This window comes from Salvelinus sp. IW2-2015, linkage group LG5 (assembly GCF_002910315.2).
Source record: "Salvelinus sp. IW2-2015 linkage group LG5, ASM291031v2, whole genome shotgun sequence".
Taxonomy (NCBI): Eukaryota; Metazoa; Chordata; class Actinopteri; order Salmoniformes; family Salmonidae; genus Salvelinus; species Salvelinus sp. IW2-2015.
This window is the reverse complement of record NC_036844.1, coordinates 29,516,252-29,522,911: the sequence shown is the minus strand read 5'-3', so window position 1 is coordinate 29,522,911 and position 6,660 is coordinate 29,516,252.

Sequence of the window (6,660 nt, the reverse complement as noted above, 5' to 3'; positions counted from 1 at the left end):
TACGGACTGGTTCTGATCCACGCACCTACTTTTTTTGGACCAACAGATGCATATCTGTATTCCCAGTCATGTGAAATCCATAAATTAGGGCCTGATAAATATATTTCAATTGACTGATTTCCTCAGTAAAATCTTTGAAATTATTGCATGTTGCGTTTATATTTTTGTTTAGTATATAAATAGCTCTCTAAGGTCTGAAATGACTGACATGACAAGATGAACTGATGATGCACTTCCCAATTTAGAAATGTCACCTTGTGCATTTTACTATTACCACTTCCACGAGTAAGTTGAAAGCTGGACMGAGTTCCTTAAAAAACAAACACCCCCCACTGCCGACCCACAACACAACAGCAGCAGGAAAACACCCTAGCTACCACTGTGTTAATGTGAATTCAAGGAACTAGTTGGCCGGAATAAGGTTGGATCAGCAAGTTTCTCAGAGACGGTCTGCATCCATAGTGGGCCATAAACCCCATGTTCCCTTGCATATAATGGTAAAAGCTCGGAGGGTGTTGGGTGAGACTTTTCTCTCTGGGGTGAGACATGGTGGAGGTCAGAACAGAGGAAACCACAATAATAAGTGAAAGAAAGACACATCGGGAAGAGCTGAGACTGGCACAGTGCCACAGAGGTGTGAAGTCTGCTGTGGTTCAACATCAGTCCATGTGTGGTGTGAATGGGGAGGGAAGGCCATCAAGCAGCTACTGTTCTACCATGGCTTCAGMGCATTTTATGCTACTGTTATGTCCGGGCCAAAACACTTCCATCATCTATCTAGCCCCCGACAGTGGAGCAGGTGTGAGGTAGCAATGACCAAAGGTTTATAGCTACTTTCAGATATCCCTCTGCTTCTGACACTCATCCCAACATTTAAGTCATGTACCAGGCTCTCTTATGCAAAGCAACTGAAAGTAGCGTGTGCATAGATTTTCAGACTGGTCCCACATGGGTATAGAACCCACAACCTCAGCATCGCAAGTGCCATGCTCTACCAACTGCACCACACAAGACCATCCATAACAGTCTCCCCATCCATAATATTGATGACTAATTTCTAGTCTCTGTAATTCCCCCCAATGCTTTCATCTGCAATCCTCCTCAGCCCCCCTCTTCCCACCATGATCACATCTGTAATTGGGATATCAAAATGGAAATAACTTGAAAATATGGCATTGCCATGGTGACCAGGGAGGGTAGAAAGGTGTGGGGAGGGTAGTAAATTGTGCTGTGGAATGCATGATTAAAATAATAACGCAGACACAAAATAGTTAATTACGCAAAAGAGAGCGGGATAGGATGGGAATGAGAGAAGACGGGGAGAGGAGAAGGACACAGAGGATACAGGAGGAGAGAAAGTGAGCGTGTGCAGGGAGAGAGGGAGAGGGAGGAGAAGGACACAGAGGATACAGGAAGTGAGAGATCCGCGTAGTCAGAGTAGGAGGGGAGAGGAGAAGGACACAGAGGATACAGGGAGAGAGAGTGGACGTGTACAGGTAGAGTGGAAGAGGAGAACGGACACCAGCATCATTGACACACGAACGAGAGAGTGAGCGTGTCAGGTAGAGGAGGGGGAGAGGAGAAGGACACAGAGGATACAGGAAGAGAGTGTGAGCGTGTCAGGTAGAGGAGGGGGAGAGGAGAAGGACACAGAGGATACAGGAAGAGAGAGTGAGCGTGTCAGGTAGAGGAGGGGGAGAGGAGAAGGACACAGAGGATACAGGAAGAGGGAGTGAGCGTGTCAGGTAGAGGAGGGGGAGAGGAGAAGGACACAGAGGATACAGGAAGAGAGTATGCGGGTGTGTGTGAGGGGAAGGGGAGAGGGAGGGGAGAGGGAGGGAGGTAGCAGATATGGAGGCGAGAGAGGGGAGAGAGAGGGGAGAAGGAAGGGAGGGGAGAGGGAGAGAGAGGTTAGAGAGGGGAGAGAGAGAGGAGAAGGAAGGGAGAGGAGAGAGGTGAGAGAGCTGGCAAGCAGGGAGATTTTCAGCAGAAAACAGCAATAAGTCAATAGAACAGAACAGAACCTCTGAGTCTTGCAGACAATACGACACACACTGTGCTGCCATACTAGGTTCTACCCCCATCCCAACATCACATTAACACCCCCCACACCCCTTCACTACAACCCCTCCCTACAAACCTTTAGCCCCACCCATCGTAAAACAGCCCACCCCAATCCAAACACCCATATATCCTAACACCGCCAAATGTGTGTGTGTGTGTGTGTGTGTGTTTGAGATGGATGTAACAATGTTACCAAACACCGACCAGTTCTGCCTCTTACCTCTAGTATGTGTCTGTTAACCCCACACTTTACCCCATATCCTTGTGACACCCTATCCATACAGCTAGTACCTTAAAGCAGTGTTACCCCACCCTGGTCCTCCACAACCCCCAACAGTACACATTTATATTGTAACCCTGGTCCTCCACTACCCCACAGTACACATTAATATTGTAACCCTGGTCCTCCACAACCCCCAACAGTACACATTTATATTGTAACCCTGGTCCTCCACTACCCCACAGTACACATTAATGTTGTAACCCTGGTCCTCCACAACCCCCAACAGTACACATTAATATTGTAACCCTGGTCCTCCACTACCCCCAACAGTACACATTTATATTGTTACCCTGGAGCACACCGGATTCAACTTGTTTACTAATCATCAAGCCCTCAATGAGCTGAATGAGGTGTGTTTGTCCAGGGATACAATATATATGTGTACTGTTGGGGGTATGCACAAAATACACTACCTATGCGTCTTCAATCAATACTAACCACTCTCCTCCCAGTTCAAGCCACAATAGCATCCCACGTCAGGGAGTCTATGTGGGTTTAATTAATCCTCCGTCACGCAATTTTATAGCACAACAACTCATCCTACAGTTTTTAGTAAAGACTTACTCCTCTCCATTTCCTAATACCCTTCTAGACACTCCTGTCTCCAGATCTATCTCGATACCCTATATCATTCTACTCCAGACTAGTTAATCCAAGCTCTCATATATCCTAACTCAATCCAAGCTTTAACCATATCATGATCCACCATATATCTTTCAACTCACGTCCTCATCTAATATGTATACCTTTCCTCATAACCAAGTACTACACTCCCTCTACGTCAGTCAGCTAATGCCATGCTCTGTTACCTAATCAATCCCTCAACTCCGGCTTTTATTTCTAACTTTCTTCCCGTCCCAGTTTTAAGTAACACTCACAACAAGACCATCCATAAAATCAGCCCCTCACCACAAATAAATGATAGAACTATAGATCTTCCTCTCTCTGTAATTCCCCCTATATGCTTTCATCGCAATCCCCTCAGCCCCCCTTCTCACGCACCATATCATACATTTCTCTTCTAAGCATTTGGCTATATCAAAAATGGAAGATTAATCTGAAAATTTAGCAATTGCCATGTTGGTTTGAACCAGAGGATGTAAAAGGAGCTGCTCCTTCCAGAGTGTTAGTAAGATTGAGACGTTGAGGTAATCGCTACTCCATTAGGAAAATTAATACGCAACACAAATATGAGTTAATTTATCGAGCATAAACTCGTACGTACGCAGGATGAGATGGTTAATGAGTGAGATAACTACTACTCAGCGAGAGAGATTTAAAGAACATATCAACAGTTGCTCTCTGTTTTATAGAGTGATACATCACTGCAATGCGGCATTAGTTTAAAATAGCGTACTCGGTCAGAGAGGATATATAGATACCAACCTCTATGCAATGAGGATTTAGTATAACAGAACTTATCTAGTCTCGTACAGTTCGTTCAGGTTAGTAAGAGACGTCCCGTACTCAGAGAAGACCTATCTATGAGATGAATCAGTGAAAGAGAGAGTGAAGCCGTAGTGAGACCGTAACTGCGCTACGAAGTGTATTAAGTGACACAGAGTAAAACTTAGTGCGTACAGGTATGGACGAGCAGAGATGAACGACTGCTCCCGGAGAGGGTAGAAACACAGAATTTAGTTAAACATAGTATCATATGCATTCAAGTTTGTAGAGTGACGTTAGTTCAGAAGCTACGTCCTGGAGGAAGGAGAAGACACAAATTTACAAGGAAGAGAGAGTGAGCGTGTTTCAGGTTTAGAGGAGGTAGAGGACAAAGACACAAGAGGATTACAGAAAGAAAGCTCATAAGAGGGGCGAAAGAAGACACAGAGATTACAGAAGAGAGTATGCGGTGGGTGTGAGAAGGGAGAGGATTATTAGAGAAGGTATGAAGAGAGCACCATTTGATTGCTAGTGCGAGAGAGGAGGGAAGAGAGGGATGTAATGAGAAGGAGTGGAGAATGAGAGAAACCTGATGAGAGGGAGCAGAGAGATGGACGAAGAAGGAAGAGTAGACGGAGACAAGCGTGCCCCAGAGTTCATGAGGTAAATATGGCTCTCGTTTAGTAAATACCTTCTCTTCAGAGTGTTCAGCCATAAATAATAACATCCCTATCATTATCCGGCAAGATACTATGAATCTAAGTGAAAACCTTACCTCCTCAGCGTTTAGTTAGAGTACCTCCTACTCACAATTATTAACAAATCACAATATTCCCTGCCCAGCTTTGGGCAGTCAAAAGTACATACCTTACAGACTCCTCCAGACCCCCATTGTCCCTAATATTACATCTACGTCACTACCCCTCTCAGCACTACTCTCCAAGTATATCCATCTCTCTCAAACGCATCTCCCGTAACAACCTACAAACACGTATTAACCCTCCTCACCCATGGCGTGTAATTAAGAACCACACGTCCTCCATCCACCCCAATCCTGCAGTCAAACACTACCTCCTCCCAAGCTATTTCTCTAAGCTACCCCAAAATGTGAGCTTGTGTCTTTGCTGTCTTATGGTGTTGATAGTGAATATGATTTTATCTCACTCTAGTACCTAAAGATAAATCCACAACACCAGAGTTTGGCTGCCCTTAATACTTTCTCAGTTTATATACTCTCGCCAGTCTAGTAATACTCTCTCAGCTTGCACTCAATTATGTAATCCTGCTGTCAGTCTTGGTATTAAACCCCAACTATCCTCTATGTACTCCCATATGCCACACTCCTCGTGCCAGCATTCCTAGTACATACCCATCTCTCCAGCATATCTACCTTAAGATACTACCTAACCTAGCAGGTTAAGCCCCACCCTGGCCCCACAAACCCCCAAACATTACACATTTATATGATACAAGCACTAAGTCCTCTCGTCTCCTTGACACACCATCAAATATACTCCTCCCAGTTTTTAGATAAAATCCACCTGCTAAACCCCTGGCCCTCACACAATCCCCCTACAGAGTACACATGTAAAAATATTTAACACCTCTTGTTCCCCCCATCTTACCCACAACATACGAGCATTTTAGATGATAATACATCTTTCTCAGCGCTTGTATACAGTTCACACCGGACTTACACTCATCTGTCCCAGACTAATTCTGTCAAGCATACCTCCTCTCTCAAATTGAGCTTTAAGAGATGGAATTACTTTCCTGGTCAGCCATTTATGACCTAAATATTACTTATGTTCTCGTACTTCCCTTATGTTTTAGTATACCCTGTCCTATCTTGATGCTAGTAATAACTCGTATCCACATGTCGGTCTGAAAATCACGACTCCTCCCTTCCTAAAGGGGAGGAAGCTACACACCAACCACTATATCACACCACACACACACACACACACTACACACACAACATCAACTCCACCCTCATCGACCACTCACTCTACAAGCACACAAACTACACCACACACTACATTCTCATCCACAACACATCATTTCTACACACAAATCTACACATCACACACACTACAACTATCTACTTCACACACACATCATCACCACACATCTCTCACAACACGACCACACAACATCTCTAATTAAAAGAAGCTGAATACTAACTACCTCGCCTTCACAAGAATGTTTTGAAAGTACTAAATGCCATACATCTTCATATCCCTAGATTTTTTTCTTTAGCGATGTGTATCTAAATGCCATATTGTCCGTGCTCTTGTGTAATCCCTGTAGGAATATATTAGAATAGTCATACCATATCCAATCACACTTAGGGACCAATATGGAGTCATTAGTCACACCAAAGAACAAACACAGCCACACACACATGCCAACCACATGCCGACACACATAGCCACACACATCGCATCACAATAGGCCACACAAATAGGGTCATCATATATAAGCCACAACACATAGCCAACTCACACTCCATACTCAACAGGCCAAACACATTCACACAAAATAAGCCACACACTCACACACATAGGCCACACACATAAAACTTTGTTGAATATGATTTGCCACTCAAATCCGTTTACAATATAATGAGGTGGGGGGTTCCCCTCTATATCCTCTCACCAAGCAGTTTTCTGCACACTGAACACAACACAACACCACACACAGCACACACAACACACACACACACACACACACCACACACAGCACACACACCCAACAGCACACACACACACACACACACACACACAACACAGCAACCACACACACACACACACACACAACACCACACCACACACACACACACACCACACACATCACAACACACAACACACACACACACACACAACTATTCCACAACACCACTACACAGGGAGCATAAATCTTGTGTT